General features: G+C 34.3%; 1 long non-coding RNA gene across 2 annotated transcripts; it reads right to left on the reverse strand.

Moving 5' to 3' along the window:
• Positions 1–13,342: 13,342 nt before the first annotated feature.
• On the reverse strand, positions 13,343–15,473 carry LOC113354559. Of its 2 annotated transcripts, none has more exons than XR_003361952.1 (3): positions 14,872–15,473; positions 13,799–13,904; positions 13,343–13,524 (listed from the first exon to the last, which is right to left on the reverse strand). It is a non-coding gene; the product is annotated as an uncharacterized LOC113354559 (long non-coding RNA). The 2 variants fall into 2 exon arrangements; XR_003361951.1 differs by having other exon boundaries at positions 14,868–15,473.
• Positions 15,474–18,562: the final 3,089 nt, after the last annotated feature.

The raw sequence follows: 18,562 nt of genomic DNA on the forward strand, positions 1-18,562 counted from the left end.
CGCAGGTCGTTGTATACTAGTACAAATCTTCACATTGGCCACACTTAATCACCGTGTCCATAGGCTTTTGGTCATGGATTTTTTTCACTCCAAAAATGTGGCATCAGGTGCCGAGACAAAAAGGTATCCCTATGGCTACATAAACTTTGAGTGGCTATAAAATATGATTAACCATGGCCATAACTCTAAAACCGTGTCTATATGGTACTCAATATTTTTTTGGTAGTTAAGCATTTTCACTATCACCATGGCCATAGGATCCTTATAGACACACAATTTAATTATATGTGGCTAAAGTTTACCTTAAAGTCACGTAAATTTTATTATAGCCGTGGCCTTTGTCATCAATTGGACACGCAAAATTCATTTTATCATGGCCATCTCTATTATTTGGACACACGAAAAATAATTTAACATGGCTAATACATGATTTGTAGTCACGTTTAATCTATGGTACCATGGCCATCCATATTTTTGGACACATGATAAACATTTTACATGGCCAATTAATAAGTTATGGCTACTAAAAATTTGTAGCACCGTGGCTAAATTTTTTCGAAATACACATCAAGTGTTTCGAATGTAGCTATTGTTCACCTTTTGGACACATCAAGTGTTTTCAATGTAGCTATTGTTCACCTTTTGGACACATCAAGTTTTTTCAATGTAGCTATTGTTCACCTTTTGGACACATCAAGTGTTTTCAATGTATCTATTGTTCACCTTTTGGACACATGAAGTTTTTTGAATGTAGCTATTGTTCACCTTTTGGACACATCAAGTGTTTTCAATGTAGCTATTCAAAAATCACCTAAATAACCATCCATAAAAAATTAATGAAGACTACAATTAGAATTGTACCAAAATAATTTCATTTCACAATATAATAAACATCTCAATCTGATAATTGTGCAGTAACCTTGAGAAAACAAACTTTCAAAGAGATACTTAAAAGTTTAAACATCCAAATCCTATAGTCCACGACTATTTCTATTAATAATTAGGATGCAGTCTTGAGTCTCTTGCTGGATCTCCGAGACTTTAGTTCCCCGCTCTTCATATATGAAGGTTTCTTCTTCTTTGTCTTCTTAGTGTTTGGGTCAGAATCATATTCATCGTTTGGGTCAGAATCATGTTCACCGGGGTCTGAAAGTGGATGGCCCTGCAGCAAGCCAGTGGATGTATAATTAAGGGAAAAACCATGTTAACAGTTATATGGTCAGGATGCAGAAGGTAATAAACATGTATAATAAAAAAACTTACACTAGAGCAAGAGATCACAAACTCTTTAGGCCAAGCTACTATAGATTTTTCAGCATCCTCTACTGTTTTGAGATGAGTAGATGGGACTGGCAAACAATGATTCTTTAATATCGATTTTTCAACCATCACTCCGACACAATCATCCCGGAGTGGATCTCCATGAACCTTCTGACCTGGCACTGATGGAAGAACCGAACCCCATGCAATGATATTTCTCAGTGAAGCATGAGCCAGTTTGCATTTACCAATCTGCAAAACATAAATGTTATATTGACATCAACAGATTCAAATCTCAAAATGCTTAAATACCTGTGAAAAGGACATACCGTTGAAAGTTCAGTTTTGTCTTTCGATTGAGAATTTTCTGGTGAACTAAGGGGTAGATGCTCAGATGCAGGAGACTTTTGTTTGTATTTTCCAGACTACAAAAAGATACGCTATATTAACATCAACAAAAAATGGAACTCTCAAAGTACTATGTATTTTAAATACCTGCAAAAGAAACATACCATTTGGAGTTCAGAATTATCTTTCGATCCCGTAGACTGAGATACATGTTCAGATTCAGGGTCATTTCTATTTGTATTAGATTCATTCCTTTCAGTCGAAGAAATGCTTGTAACAGGGGATTCAAGCATAAGAGACTTCTCTCTAATAGGAGATTTCTGTATAGTGCAGTTGACATATTAGATACTGCAGAATTATTAGGAAATACATAATCAAAATTACTTGGATGATGTTAAACATACCCTTGCCTTTTTTCTTTTGATTTTCTTTTTCAATATGCCTTGAGATTTTAGCTGAGACATTAAGCTGCTCATCATTTCTTCTTGTGCCTTCATTGCTGCCTTCATTTCCTTCATTTCTGCATCCTTCCTATCTCTCTCCATTTGGTTCGCGCGTCTTTCATCTTCCAGTTGTTTCTTCAGTTTAATGTGCTCCTTGGATGCTCCTTTCCGTGGCAGGTGCCAGTACGTTGTTGGAGTCACTCCCTTGCCTATACATCTTACGCGCCCAACATGTTCTCCCCCAAACACAAGGGTGATAGAATCATTGCCTGGTTGTTTTGTCAAAGTTCCATCTTCCAGCTGCTTATCAAAATCCTCCTGCACAAAAAAAGAATTAAGGGATTAGAAGTGATAATCAATTAAAGAAAAATTATTTTCACATTTACTCAAGCACAAAACAAATAGCTAGATAGTTTCAGTCGTCTTACAAGCTGAGCTGCTTTTTCCCTAACATCATCGTCATCGTATTCTCCATTTTTGTTTTGATGTGCCTTCCTCCCTAGTAAAGACCGTGAAGGATTTTCATCTTCAAGGATCTCTTTCTCATTAATCTAGTAATTATAAAATACACAAGCCAAATATTAGATAGATAATACTATAATTTAAACTGGAAATAATACTAATTTTTGATAAGAAACTGGACTTACTAATTTTTCCAACAGCCCTGCATACCCTGCTCTTCCCGTCCTGTGGTTATATTTGTGGTTCTCACGCGCCTTAGCTCCCCTAATGGAAAACTCCTGAGCATACAAATTTAAATAATTTCATTCATAAAAAAGTTAGACTAATTAATGAAATTAATATCAATAATAATACTAAAACGTGTGATATACAACCTTGCATTTATCAGACAGCCTCCACTTTACGAACTCGTCCCATTGTTCTTGGTTCACAGTACAACGATATGGTTTAGGAATAGTATTTAGTTTACCAGGTTTACCCAAATCGGGCACTATAAACTTTACATACAACTTTCTTCTGAAGTTGCGCAAATGTTCACCAAAATATTTCATAATTTGTCTTCTCCTAGTCTCCTCAATTTCATAAAACCGCTGCCACAATATGAATCGAATATTAATGGCGGGTAACCCAAAAAAAATATAATTAAAATTGAATATAGATCAGCATATACATACCAATATTTCTTGCCATAACTTATCCCTCAGCACTGACTTCACTTCCTTCCACTTCAAGTGCCTAAGACCAACGTCTCGACGTACCAATACACCCATGTAACTAGCAATTTCAGATTTATACTCCCCCTTAAATCGACCAAGTTTATCAAATTCTATCACGTGTTTCTTGCCTTAAAATTTTTTCTTCAGCTTCTTAAGTCTAGTTAAACCTCTAACAGTAATCTCCTCAGACTCTGATGTATTGTTTGGAGCCCCTGTGTCTTTTATAGTTTAAAAACCCAAAATAAGAGTAAACATTGTGTAAGAGTATACACATTCTACTTAAGTCCAAAACAAACAAGCTAGTACAACAGATCAAACATTTACCAGGATGTTCAGGACTTTCAGTAGATTCATCATCAGAACTGGAGCTATCACCATCGGAATCGGAACTGGTGCCACTACCATCGCTATCTTCGCCTTCATCCTCTGACTCTCTTACATTCTGCAAGGCTTGAACCTCCAGGGCAGCAGTCTCATTATCAGCATACTCATCATCATACTCTGTCTCCCAACTGGAATTCTCGTATATAGGCATATCAGAAACTGCATATACATATATATGATTCAATTAAATATGGTTTGAATTCTTTCAATCAAAATCAAAAGTTAATAAGCTTGCATATATTTAATTCTTGTATACTCGATCCAAAAATCGAGTATAATGATGATTTTATTATAAAATATGATATTATGTCATAACATTTGAGATGATGAACAGGTCTGGTATTCAATATAACAGTTCATTAAAATGATCTTGATTATGTCAGTACTAACTTGGATGAATGCTCCTCCTGATGATAGTAATTTGGGAAAAAAACTACAACTATTCTATAACAAAGAAAAATGAAAGCACATATTGAAATCTCCTTTCATACTGCTAGCATAACAGTTAACAGAAGTAATAGTATGATTAGATGCAAGAGCAGGATGCGGTCTCAGAATATCAAAAGAAAAAAAAGCTGTAAATACAAATTAGTTGTAACTTAATAAATCAAACAACAACCTATGTGTAGAACACTCTGTGTATGCACAGTCATGAAATATAAATACTCTGGAATTCATGTATTGATTGATACTCATTAAAATAAATAAATTATGCATAAAGATCCTAAGAATAACATAGGAAAAGCTTAAACATGCATATATGTATCTAGACTAAACACTAGAACAATGGGTAATAGATTCATCCAGAAGTTCCCAAGAGAACACCAGTCTTCTTCTTAATAAGACATAAATAGGTGCATAAACCCTGCTTCCAATGAATCAAATATGAAAATAATCTATCAATTTTATTGCTCTTCTTACACACCTTGATTTATGTTCAGAAATCAGATGCATAACTAAACCCTAAAAATTGAATCAAATATGAAAATAATCCATCAATTTTATTGCTCTTCTTACACACCTTGATTTATGTTCAAAATCATATGCATGACTAAACACTAAAAATTGACCGACTTTTATAAAATCTCAGTATCCCCATATATTCCCTTCTGTTAGAAACTAATAATTAAAACAAGATTGTAGAGCAACATCAGAAGTACCAATTACTCATACTAATAAAAAAAAGAAAAAAAGAAAAACACAGAAACTAAAATCAATTAGGGTTTTGTTTGAGTCAAAAATTAACCTTTGAATCAAAAATTAAGAACTAGGGTTTGTGTCAAAACTTAACCTTTGAATCAATTGGGTCTGAATCAAAAATTAAGGTTTGAATCAATTAGGGTTTGAATAACTAAGTTTTCTAGACGAAGGAAAAATTGAGAACAAGATCTACCTTTGTTAGATTTAGCTGAAATCGGATGCAATTCCTCATCATCTTAGGGCTCTTTATATCGTCGAACAGATTGAATAATCCCGCCCAAAATATTTTGCATTTGATTTTTATCCCGCTCAAAATTATTTAGGGTGAACTGAAAAAAATATTGAGTTTCATCTACGATTTCTTCTTTCGGGAAAAATCTCATAAGAAAACACCATTTGATTTTGATCCTACGGTAGAGCTAAAAATATTTCCAAAATTGAGAACCCTTTTTTCTCTAACAAATCTCAAACTTTCCCTGATTTTCAGCCAAGAACTTTATCCCCTTCGGCTTAGTTATCTCCAGTTCTCTCCACTCTGTAACTTTGGTTGAGGAGGAAAAATAAAAAAAGAAATTTGAGGTGTTACAGAGCGTAAGATAAGAGGTTCTTGTCTATTGATCTAACTATTGGTTGGGCTAATGATAACTATTATCCACCGTTAGATCTACTAAGGACATCCTATTCGATGTTATGTGGAAATAACATAAGTAAAACCTTAAAACCATAATGGACTGGACTGGGTTGGACTGGTGGGTTAAACCATGTGATCTAAAAAAAATTAAATTTGATCAAGACATTTTGTTGGAACAAAGTAAATTTTATTTAAATTGCATTGGATTTTATGGATAATTAGGAAAATAAGTGTCAATCTAGTAATGTTGGGGGAAAATCGAGGAAAATTGGAATACATATAATCAGGCGTGTAATCAGTTATACCGAGCCCTATCTGATAATTTCGACAATGATCTAGTGGTTCAATGGAATAACGAAAGATTGAGCACAGCTGGAATGAATTTGTTGATAATCATTCCTGACGAGTATGATCTAGTAATACTAACCAAAATTATGGATAGTTCGATTGAAGTGGATGGAAATAAATGGATAGATCAAACATAGTGAATATATTCAGTCATAATGACTATGATCGATTTATGTAAAATTGTGAATAGTTGGATCAAATTTTTTGAGAATTGGTCATAGCAAGTATGGTCGAGTAATCTTATTGGAAGATTATGGGAAATTTGATTAAAGTAGATCATGTGGATAAACCATCCATAACGAGTATATTGAGTCATAACGACTATGATCTAGTGATTTTCGATTTATGCAAAATCTTGAATAGTTGGATCAAATTTGTTGAGAATTCGTCATAACAAGTATGGACGAGTAATCTTCTTGGAAGATTGTGGGCAATTAGATTGAAGTAGATCATGGATAAACCATCCATAACGAGTATATTTAGTCATAACGACTATGATCTAGTGATTTTCTATTTATTAGGCTTTGAAAAATACTGGGTTCGAATTCCTATTTCGTGGTGGGAGAGAGCATGAGAACTATGAAATGTGGATGGATATGACATTATTTGTCCTTGGATATCTTACATGTTAGTACAATTGTTATTTTTTGGTTCACAATTAAATGTCCATCTGCGGCGTACTTTTAGTTCGTGGTAATTTTGATTTAACTTACGTAGTATTGTAAAAGCATGATTTATACATTTACTCCTTGTTATAAAAAAAAAAAAAATCTTCTCCACGATGAATCTCACTTTGACTGAAACTTCCAAGTTCACCCAAAAAAATAAATGGTGTCAAAGCTTTATCCGTCAAGTTTTCATGAAGACATCGACCTTCTAATTTTCGATAAAATCTTTTTTATTCCGGCCCGTAGGTCACACCCTAAAAGCTAATCAAAATATTCAACTTTACCCAATTTCACACGTTACCCATTAAATAAGCTGAATAACCCTTGAAGTCATTCAGTTTCATTCGTGATGCATTTTTTCTTGGAGTTATCTATTACAAATTTCTAATTGTATCTACTGAGATGAACAAATTCTAGAGACGGATAAATTTATCTTGGACTTGATTTATGTTTCGCCATCCAATACAAGCAAAGGAAACCTAAAATCAGACTAATACTTTTTGGATCCATGTAAGTTCCTATTTAGATTCAATGTGATCGAATGAATTTTAGAGATTTTGATTGAACGTGAAGAAAATGAGTAAAATTGGATTCAATTTGTGGAAATTACTTTTTTTATCTTGGCACAGATATTATAATGTTATCTAGGAATCAATTTTTATAAATCTTTTAGCGTGCCCAATATAATCGAGAAACTTAAACTTGGATGAATCTTTGTTGATTATTTAGTAATTTTGACTGAATTGAGTGAAATTGGAAAAACTTGGATTTCTTTCGCAGAAATGGATTGAACGGATCTCGAATTGATAGAATCATAGAACGGATACACCACAATATATCATTTGTACTTCCTTTAATAGCCTTAGCGATATCTGCAACATCACTTTCCACTATGATCTTTGTAACTTGTAGCATGTTAGCCAGCTGAACCCCAAAGCTATAAGCTCGTGCTTCCGTTACAATAGAGGAGAAAGCTGCATCTACATTTATCTTTATAACCAGGGGAGGGACGATTCCATATCACACTGTCGAGATGAGTAATACTCGCATTTGAGTCAAAATTCAGTGCGTGGTGCAGGTCAAATATTTAAAGTCTCATCTGGATATGTAGGGCTCTGAACATGCATTATTGAACTGTAATGGTGGTGTTGCTGAAACTAAAATTGTTTCTTTCTTTCCAAACATTCCAGAGGATGCACGCTCTAAGATTCAATGTAATACTCTCAGCCATGGTTTTTAAAAGCGTACGCTTCACGTTTCGGAGCGTACGATTCGCTTCAAATTTCATCACTTCGCTTCGAAGCGGTCATGTGAAGCGCATCTTTCATAAAGCGTACGCTTCAAGCTTCAGAGCGTACGCTTCGCTTCAAATTTCAGCATTTCGCTCCGAAGCGGTCATGTGAAGCTCATGTGTTTAAGGGGGAATTGAACACCCCGCCTCCCACTTGTATGGAGTAGGTTTAACTGGTTTACACACGCTTTGTTTTTGATAAAAATTAGACTTATATAAAATTTATATAGATATTATCTTCCTAATAAATTTATAATTACTAGTTACGACTAATTTATTTATAAGAAATCATCCGTTTCAAACATCAACCATGAAGCGACGCTTCACGCTTCGACATACACATCGCTTCATAAAAATGAAAAACGCTTCACGCTCTCAATACCTTGCTCTCAGCCCCATGTTGAAATAAACATCACCAACACAAAAGAAAACATAACCAACACAATAGAACAAGTATTATCCGTATCGTGTTTATCCCACCAATAGAAAATAGAATCTCTAATCCAACGAGTATAAATGAAAACACAAAAAGTGACATAGATTACCCACCTACAGGAGGGAAAATTGCAATCTCGATTGGCGGGAGCGACCCAAGTTTTGGCGCATTATTTTCCCAAAATTTCACTAAAACTTCTTTCTATATGAAAACCCTGACCGCATCTTGCCATATTTGTTGTTCTTGGCGTTTTCTTCTTTTTCTTTCCAAGATTGAAACCCTTCAACATAACCCATGAACAAACTTCGATTGTTCACCACCAAAAATATCAATAACCAATTAGCAGAGTGTTTACTCCAACCAAATCACAAAACGACACCTCTCTAAGTGGTTAATCAACCCTAACCCAAAACCCATCAGTTTTATTTAGATTTTTTCTCGTGATTTTTCAGGGATTTCGAAGATGGAGAAAAGGAAGATATATCGATTTATCTTGCTCCTTGTAATCGTACATTGATTTTGGGTATGAAGATATGTGTTAATTGAAATTCTTTATTGTTGTCTGTGGATTTCTAAATTTTGATTTGACTATTGGTTCAAATATATTTTTATGTACTTTTATGTTTGGGTTTTCTCATTGGTCCATGCCCCTTGGCTTCTTGTAATTTAACTTCCTTCTTCACTGGTGCTGTTTTGCAATTTCTTTTCTGCGAAGAAGAAGAAAAAAATGGCTTGACCATAATGAACAGGCTTAGGAGTTTAATTGCAAATCAACTAACTTGGATAACTTGATGTCCTTTATGTGTTTGTGGAAATGATTAACTAAAATTTGCTTGGTTTTATAAATAGGTACACATCTCCTGAATGAGTATCAGGGTCCAGGAGAGACAATATATTCAGCTTTGGTTCCTTGATGATTGGAGTTTTCATATTACCTTAGGTAGTCATCTTACCGCAACCTCTATTAGCACTACATCGCGTAGACATACAGTTTCGGACGGAAACACTAATATCATTTTTTTCCACCCATGCAGGTCATTTCAGCCATGACGTGGGGGGCTTTATATGTCCTAAGGTGCCGAAGTTCTCCAGCATTTTCATTTATTTGTAAGGAATTTTGTTTAGGAAAAAGCTTGACGCGATGGTCACTTTTATCTTATTATAGGTGGAGAAAATTTGATGTTGAAATGATTCTTCAGGTAATTTTAAGATTCGTTATACTTAAGCACTATAACTTCCATTACCATTTCCGGTTCTTTTACACCCAAGTTATTTGTCTTCACATGTTAAATTTTCAGAATATATATTAAGTTCTTAATATTGCTTGAAGCTTTGACCTCCGTCCGTTCTTATTTTTTTTGCGATGCAGAACAATGAACCGATGGTTTCAGTACACATGCTTGCAGCCATCTGAAATTCTGGTTACTGTGATTTACTGTCTCAGGTGTTCATAGATACATTTACTTCTGAATTTCTCATTTAGTTTGTATTAAGAACTTCACATAAAATAATTGAATTATTTAGTATCTTCTATGTCCTGCACAAACATTTCCTGTTCATCGACGTATTCTATTTCTACTGGGCCACTCAGTGTTGTTTGATCTTCTAGTTACATTGTTTTTGGTGGTCTCAGGCATAGCATGGTCCTGACAGTCAGGTTTAATTTCTGGAGGTGGTGTAGATGTGAAGGCCATCGAGAAGGAAATTAGCTCGCCGTGTCAGAGTCTTCCTAGGGAAGATTTTGCTTCGAAAGCACTTACCCGTAGTTTCACTGTGTTCGCTTGTGATACGGTTGAGGTTAGCATTTATTATCAGCTCTCTTTAAATCCTAACATACCCTTGCGCAGAACAAACCTCCAGGCCATCTTGTATGAAAATTTAGCGAAGTAGCAAATCTGGTATATATCTTCACTGCAGGATATGAGATTTGTATTAGTATTCGAGCTTCTCACCACCTCCTATTTTTGCAAGCAAAATCATGTTATATACCAGTCAAAACTATAGAAAGCCTAAGCTGCGGCTTGTGAAATAATGTAATTCGATATGAATTTTCTTATAACATCAGCTCAACTTTTGCTTAATTTAACAACTTCCTTCAACAATTTTATGTGACTTTCTATATCTATTGCAGGTTCGATATTTTTAGGCCCTTGGATCCTGAGAAAACTTTCTGTATCACTGAGATCCTGAGAAAAAAGAAAAGTTATGGTTGGATGCAAAAAAAGCCAATGGCAATCCATGGGTGTTGAGATTAGACCGTGTATCGATTTTTAGGCAAAAAACCATTATTTTTAGGCCCTTGGATGTTTCAATTTGGAGTTTTTTGTTTGTGGTCATGAGTTAAAAACAGTTTTGACTCTAGCTAACCGATTTTTGCTTGGTGTCTCAGACTCTCGTGCCATTTAATTTTCAATCAATTTACCATGTCCGTGAAATTCACACATTGATCTTGGGGCTGTACTAATTTTTTTTCTTTTTATTATTTGTGGGTTTTCTAAGTTATCTAATTTGATTTAATGAGTCCTTTGCTTCAGGAGTTAACTGTGATGGATGCAACTGCACATATTGTTCTAACAATATTGAGAACGAGACCTGTAGGAAAGAGGCTGCGGAAGCTACTTTACAACATAATCTGAATGCATCCGGCCAAAGATTTCTAGTGGTCCTCATGGGGTTCGTGACACTAAGGTATGTGGTCTAACTCATTGATTTTCTAAAAAACGTGTCTATGAGTTTTCTAACCATCTATAATATGTAATTACCACTCGATGAAAACTGTGTTAGAGCGACCATCTTGTTTCCTTTTTATTTTTGGTGTATCATTGTGATCTGCTGAAGGAAAACTTGAGTAATAACTTTAGGGATATTTTTGAGCATGGGATTGATACTGTTAAATCTTCCCCTGAACACAAATTAATAAATCTACGTTGTCATCTAACTTATGTTTTCGATGGTAAATTTTGACATGGATCCATTATTTGTTGTATCTTACAATATGACCTAATATGTGGTTACTTAAAAATAGGTCTCTGATTGACAACCATATGTGTAAATATAAACCCAAACTTCCCATAGTTCCATGTTTGTTGCTTCTGCTAGGTTATGTTTGACTATTTAACATGTAAGAAAGACTGCAGGAAAAATGAAATTGACTAATATCAAATCAAATATTAAAGTGAAGAACTTCACACTTAAAAATTGCTATACACATAATCCCATTTGCTAAATTCTCACTTTATGTTGCTGACAAAATATGAACTTTCTAAACCCATATTAGGAGGAAAATGGTGACATTTCAATAATCGAAAAGCACAATAAGGGATGCCATTGCAAGAAATCAGGATGTCTTAAGAAATACTGCAAATGTTTCCAAGCCAACATTCTCTGTTCTGAGAACTATAAATGCATGGACTGCAATAACTACGCTGGTATTGAAGAGAGACTTGCTTTCTTCCTTGAGGATCATAGTAATTATAGTAATACCTTATTTATACATGCAGCACGTAGATGCCAATTTTGCAATAACTGGGGCTATTGAATCATCTCAGTATGGGATTTCCACCAATATCCATAAAAAGGAAGCTTCACGAAAAACTTCTATCATGTACAACATCCAAGGATTCACCTGTTCACGGGCTTGCTCAGACTCCCAGACATATTACATAAATCCTTGTAAAGAGATTCATGTTTTCTTTGTTGGCGATATAAGTAATACATATTTTACATAGCAATTCAAATATTCAATAGGTATACGCCTTCTTTCTCTAAATTAGTAATAGTGCTGTTAAATATTTTTGTTCAGTCTCAGTATACCTTTCTTGGTTCTTTTTTTACTACATGACTCTTAAATATGCAGAGGACTACCATAAGATAATTTCTGAGTGTATCTTATGACAATCTTTGGTCATGATTTATTTTGACCTGCTGGTAGGGATGGATGCTGACGATCTTGCAGCATGAGCTGGTGGTGCTGAACCTAAGATCGAGGAAGTCGACTATAGTGGATTTATTTACTTCTTTGTATTATTGGATTTTTCATTGCAATCTTATTCATTTCATATTTCTGGGGACTTGGCTTTAGTTATCTTAGTCAATCTTAGTTCAAAGAATTTTATTAATTTTTTGTCGTTTAATTTGTTCTGCGGAGATGTTAGTTTACTTTCTGCAAAGATAGTTTTGGAAAAGACATTGATCTTAATAAAGTTTCTCTTACAAAGAGTATTGTTAATGCTTTAGCACGTGATGTGGCAGCATCACACGATTCAGTCACCACAGCCTAAATGGTGCATAGTTTTTGCTCAGTGACTAACATTGTTTTCATTAAATATGACTATTACATGACAAGATAAACTGATTAACATCCCGATTCCGAAACTGGTAAGGAAAATTTACATTATAGCGTATCAGATGTTAAAGAATCAAATAATAAGCTACTCAAGATACTGGTAGCGCAAACAATACTCACGTGGGTATACAAATCAGTATATTGAACCGGTGCAATCAATGCTTTGGAATGTAAACAACATCTTTTCGACATGTCTGATGAACCCTACATTTTGGACACATAAAAAAATTAAAGTGTGGCTAAATAAATTCGCTTATCGCCTTGGCTAAATAGGTGTGTCTAATGCCACCCTACATATTAGACACATACCCAATTGGTTAATGTGGCCATATACTCATCTATGGCTACGGGTGATGGGTTTAGACCTAGACCCATGACCAAAAGGTGCCTACGGCTACAGTTGATAGGTTTAGGTTTACACCCATGACCAAATGGTGCACTATGGATACATGGTAACACAAAACGTGGCTATAGTTATAATGATGACCAGTAGCCACATAAATAACCCAAAACGTGGCTAGGCTGTAAACCAAAAAACGTGGCCTATGTGAAGGTTTGTACTAGTATCAACGACCGACTTTAACGGTTAATGGGTTATGACTGATTCCAGTCAATCGTAGATATAAATTTTAATATAAAAACAAAAAATTCAGATTGGCTGATTGAATCTATCTTGCCTGATTGAATCTGAATAATCTCAAATTAAACCCAACTGAAAACTCAAATTAAAATTCAAATGAGAACAAATTCATTGATTCATTGGTTTCAAATAATCATTCAATTTAATATTGATTGATTCACTGGGTTCAAATTACAAAAAAGAATGATCAAAATCTTGAGTTCTTAGAGGCATTATAACAGTCTCAAAGGCTCGGTTGCGGTAAAGCATCAAACTCTATCATGACTTATGTTCAAAGGCTTAGGTGCAGTAAAGCTTCAAATTCTGTTACGACTTATGTTTAAGCACGCGAGAAGTAACGATGCTTCCCAACCTGTGCATAAAACAAATAAATCTTAGAGAAATGAATTCGTGTGAGTATACAGTGGGATAAATATTACGCAAATCCAAGAGATGCATGATGGGTTTATGTAATTGACCTTCTGCAAATACATTAGCCCGAACTTCATTTCATGGGGATCCTAAATTTGGTTTGCGCTTAGGCTAAGAAACAACCAAACCATCTAAACAAAAAATGGGACTCTCACATTATAGGTTCTAACTTATCATTTCTAAAAATAGGTAAACGATATTGCTTTCATACTTACAATCATGCAGACTAAGCTAATGGACACAAAACAGCATCAAAATTCATCAAAAGTGAGCAAAAGATGAATTAAGCTCCCCTACTCGGAAGTCAGAACTTGCAACTACCTGTAGGAAAAATCAGTGTGGGTGTTAGAGGTTTAGCTACACAGACATCCTGATTTTGAAAGCAAGACCATGGTTTAATAACAACATTTAAATAATATTTTCAACGGATGAGATGCGGTAAACTAAATTGTCTGTGTTAATAGGCATTTACTACTCTGGTTATATCTATAAACTAACATAACAAGCAACCCATTGTTCCCATCCTATCGTTATAGGTAGACACTAACATAACAAGTAACCCGTTGTTACGCATCCTATCCACACCCAATCTTGGTAATTTGAACATATAAGAATTATTTGAATGTTGCATTTCCTTTAGTTACGTTATAAAATTCTCTTTATCGTAATTGGGATCCTCGAATCAACAGTAATACTGAGCCACAAAAAGTATATTCTCTTTATCACCCATAGGAAAGAAAAAAAAAGCATAGACTTTTACAGTCTTGAAGAAATATAACACAGCTCCTGGACCAGTTGCAATTAACGATTCACCCAGCTCCAGAAACACATGCAGTTAAACTAAATGCCAAGTACAAATATGAGTAACGATATACTACAACAACAAGACTTGAACCATTTAATTGACCATTCAGATTCCTGCTTCTTTTTTCCTCTACATTTTAGAAGGGAAAGACTAGTTAAGAACCCACTAATATATAAATTAAATTTAGATACACATTGCTGTGCATCTCGTGGATCAATCTTTTTCGCCTTTCAAAGAATTTCCAATGCTTTGTAAGTATGGTCATTATGAAGTTTAATGTTATTGATGTTTCACAATCATTAACAGTAGATTGATTTAACTTCATAGTCAGGAAACTAATAGTTTAAGTCTTTTAAACGAGCTAGCTCGAAAGTTAAAACATAAACATGATATGCTATAATTATAAAATCAAAATTGGCATCTACACCAAGTAATCTGCAACCCAAGTAACACACTATGAAGTCTAAAATGTCGCGTACCTACTCTGGAAAGTGCGTCGGTTTCTTGCTCATTCAGACTTACACATCTTCATATCTCTCGCAACTGGTTTAGCTTCTCATTTATCCTCACCTTTTACAACCAACACGACAAGTAGAATGTTATCAAGCACTTAACGTGCATTATTTGTAGAATGCTATCAAGCACTTGACGTGCATTATTTGATGCTTCGGAAGATGAGCTTAGACAAGTCAAGTTGATAATATCGAAGAAACACCTTTCTCAGATTGAGCTCCCTGAAACAAAGAACACGATTGAATCGTCATGATATAACATGATACTGTAACACAACTTATAAATGTTAAGGTAACCCGCTCACGAATCGTCACCTGAAAGATGAACGATTGCATTTTGAAAGTTAAGGTAACCTATGCAAACAGATTTAAAAAGAAAAATCCATTAAAAAATCTATCTCACTATATTAAGGATTTCAGTTTTTGCCAAATGTGCAATCAACATAAAAAAAAATGAGCAGTCAAATGGAAATCAAAACTACGAAATAGATTCACAAAAAGTTGAGGACATGGCAGGATATATGTACTCGAGGAGGGATACCAAGCTCAAAGTATATTGAACTCTGCTTTAGTATTCCCCAGAGTTTCCAAAATAGTATATCCTTCAAAACTAGGCAGATCTCCATCCATAAATTAATCAACGACCAACTTTAACGGCTAAAAAAATTTTCCGTGTTTTTTTTATATATCAGAGACCGTGATCTTGACTGGTTCACGGTCAATGGACCTCCATTGAAGGCCGGGAATGTAGGCCAGAAAAACCCCATTTTCCACCTGTGAAAGAGCTTCAATCATATTTACTTCCTAAATTATTTGATTGTCAAATACATTTTTTATTAATTATTGGTTTCTTTCTCCTCTAAAGTTTATAAGTTTATATATTTTTTGAATGTTAATAGAAGACGAGTTATTTTTAGGTTTTGGCCTATCACCACTTAACAGCCATTTATCATTCCAAACTTGAATTTTTTCTCCATTTCGTGTCTCCCAAATATTATTGTACCAGATTCAAGATCTGGCGGATATTCTATTCTACCTTAAAGGTTTACATTTTGAGAAGTATTTGCATTTAAGAATGATGCACCAGAGTTTGTCTTGATTTTTAATCAACCTGCATGGTAATCTAGTGAGAATGACTAAGGTGAACTTAGGAGGATTTTTAATCCCGAGGCTTCCACTGGATTTTCTAATGCAGACCGAGTCCTAAGCATTTAAGAAGGACTTTTGTTAAAAGGAGAGTAAAAGTGATCCGAGGAGAGCGAAAATCGTAGTCAACACATTAGTTATGATTTGGTTGATACATTTTTATGACTCGGACCACACTTCCCCTTCTACGCTCGCAAACCACAAATAATTCGCTCCCAATTTCCAGACCTTCACCATCGGGATCCATCACCATTTTCACATCTGTGTACGGAGTTCCCTTGATTTAGTAATATATTTAGTTCCAAATGTTTCTTCCACGATTCTGTACACAATTTCCATTTCATCTGTTGCCTTTAACTAGTATTTTTTTTTAATCATCTTATGTCTTCTTAGGCTTAAACCTCTTATCTTCAACTTCATTTTCCATTAACGTATCGATTAGACTCGACAATCAACATCTTCAGGTGTCTGGAAATTATACTTCTCACCCGTATATGACATTCAATTTAGTGGGAATATACTTATTAAACCCGATTTACCTGAAGTCAATGCCATACCCGAATAATGATTAGGGCTTGATGATGGACTATAAAGGAGCAGAAAAGGTTTTCTTTGGGAAGACGATAAAGAGTTTTGTGGTTAAAGAGATTTGAAGAGAACAACAATAACTTATCCCGTTATAACTTATAATCTTTTCTTCCAAAAAAAATAAAAAAACTTAATCCGCTTACAGAAGCACCGGTGGTGGTGGAGATTTATTATTTTGTTTTTTTTGCTCATCGACATGGGTGGCGAGGTTGATGGTGGTGGTGGAGTAGTGCTGGGGAACTGGGGTGAATCTTGTGAGTGTGTTTAGTAGAGCCAGATTGGTCCGAGTTAGAGAATTATATTGGAAAGGTGATAATTGACGAGTCGATTACGATTTTCGCTCTCCTCGGATCACGTTTTGCACTCCTTTTAAGAAAAATCTTTAAGAAGATACCCTAATATTTTTATTTTTTCCATTAAAAATCTCTTTGTAAAGCATCTAGTTTATCTAAAAAACATTTAGGTAAAAAAAACACATTAGTTGTAACATTAGCATTAGTACTGATCTAATAAGGGTTTTTCTGCCTGCTTGCGAAAGAAATAGAGCTTTCCATCCGTAGACCCTGTATTGTACACTTTCTCAACATACCTTGGGGTACTCTTATCTTGTATACCCGTATACAAGATAAGAGTGATTAAATAACTACTCCCTCCGTCCTAAATTATTAGTCCGTTTTGACTAAGTCACGATATTAAGGAGACCGGAGGAGTGTACAAAACTAGCCCTATTAAATGATACATTTTTACTAAAATTAAAAAGAATATATGGAGTATGTAAGAAAAATACATTGGTAATTATAATATATATAGAAATATTTAAATAGAAGATAGAAATAAAAATCTTTATGGATTGATTTAGTAGATTTGTTTTCTATTGAGGGAAATATCATTTAATATTTAGATTAGTGATATTTAAAATAATTTTATAATTATAAAAGTTTGAAAAATATATTTGAGAGTTTGACTAAAAAATATGACTATAAACAGAAGCTGGAAAGTATTTTAGGACAGACGAAAATAGAATAGAGGACATAAATTTTAGGACAGAGGGAGTAATATTTTGCATTGGTAGTAGAGAATTTCTTTGAATTCTTCAGTTTTTTGAAATTACAAAACTCTATTATCAGTGACACTTATATTCCCTTATTGCCCTTCATCGTTCCCCGCATCCATAACTCCTGTATCTCTCTTAAAACTCAAGAGGCTCTCATGGAAAACTTCTCATATACAGTAATGAATTAAAGATGTTAATCCCAACAATATTTTCCTGTTATCCTTTTTAAACAAACCCCAAAAATTAGAAGAAAAATAAATATCCATCTAAATCAATGGGATGGATCAAAATCCCTAAAGAAAATGTCGTTATTTTAATAGACACAAGGAGCAGGTTGTTTTAATCCATCTTCTTTTCTTTGGTTGTTTTACTTATTCGTCTTTTCAATCAATCAGGTGAAATGTTAATGGGTAGTCTTGAATCAATGAAGAAATTAGCAAGAATGTAATCCTAATAAAACGATCAAAATCAATGATAAACATGATTATCATAAAACCCATAACAGATTTCACACTGATTTAATACATGTAATTCGATAATCAATGATAAACTTGATTATCATAAAACCCACAACAGATTTCACTCTGTTTCATACTACTGTAGTCCTAGTATAGTAGCTTCATTAAGTATTAGATCGGATAGATACGATTAGGGTTTTCTTAGAAGCGGATCTTGATGGTTGATTCTTTTATACTCCCTCCGTTTCACAAAGACAGTCCGCTTTGACTTTCTCAAAATATTAAGGAGACCATACTATTTTACTTGACTACCCTTAGTTACTTACTTATTTTATTTTAATAAAAATGCTAGCAATAAAGACTATCCAAAATTGGTGTGAGAATTATAAATACGAAAATTAAAAGATATTGAATTT

Source organism: Papaver somniferum, chromosome 2 (genome assembly GCF_003573695.1).
Source record: "Papaver somniferum cultivar HN1 chromosome 2, ASM357369v1, whole genome shotgun sequence".
Lineage (NCBI taxonomy): Eukaryota > Viridiplantae > Streptophyta > Magnoliopsida > Ranunculales > Papaveraceae > Papaver > Papaver somniferum.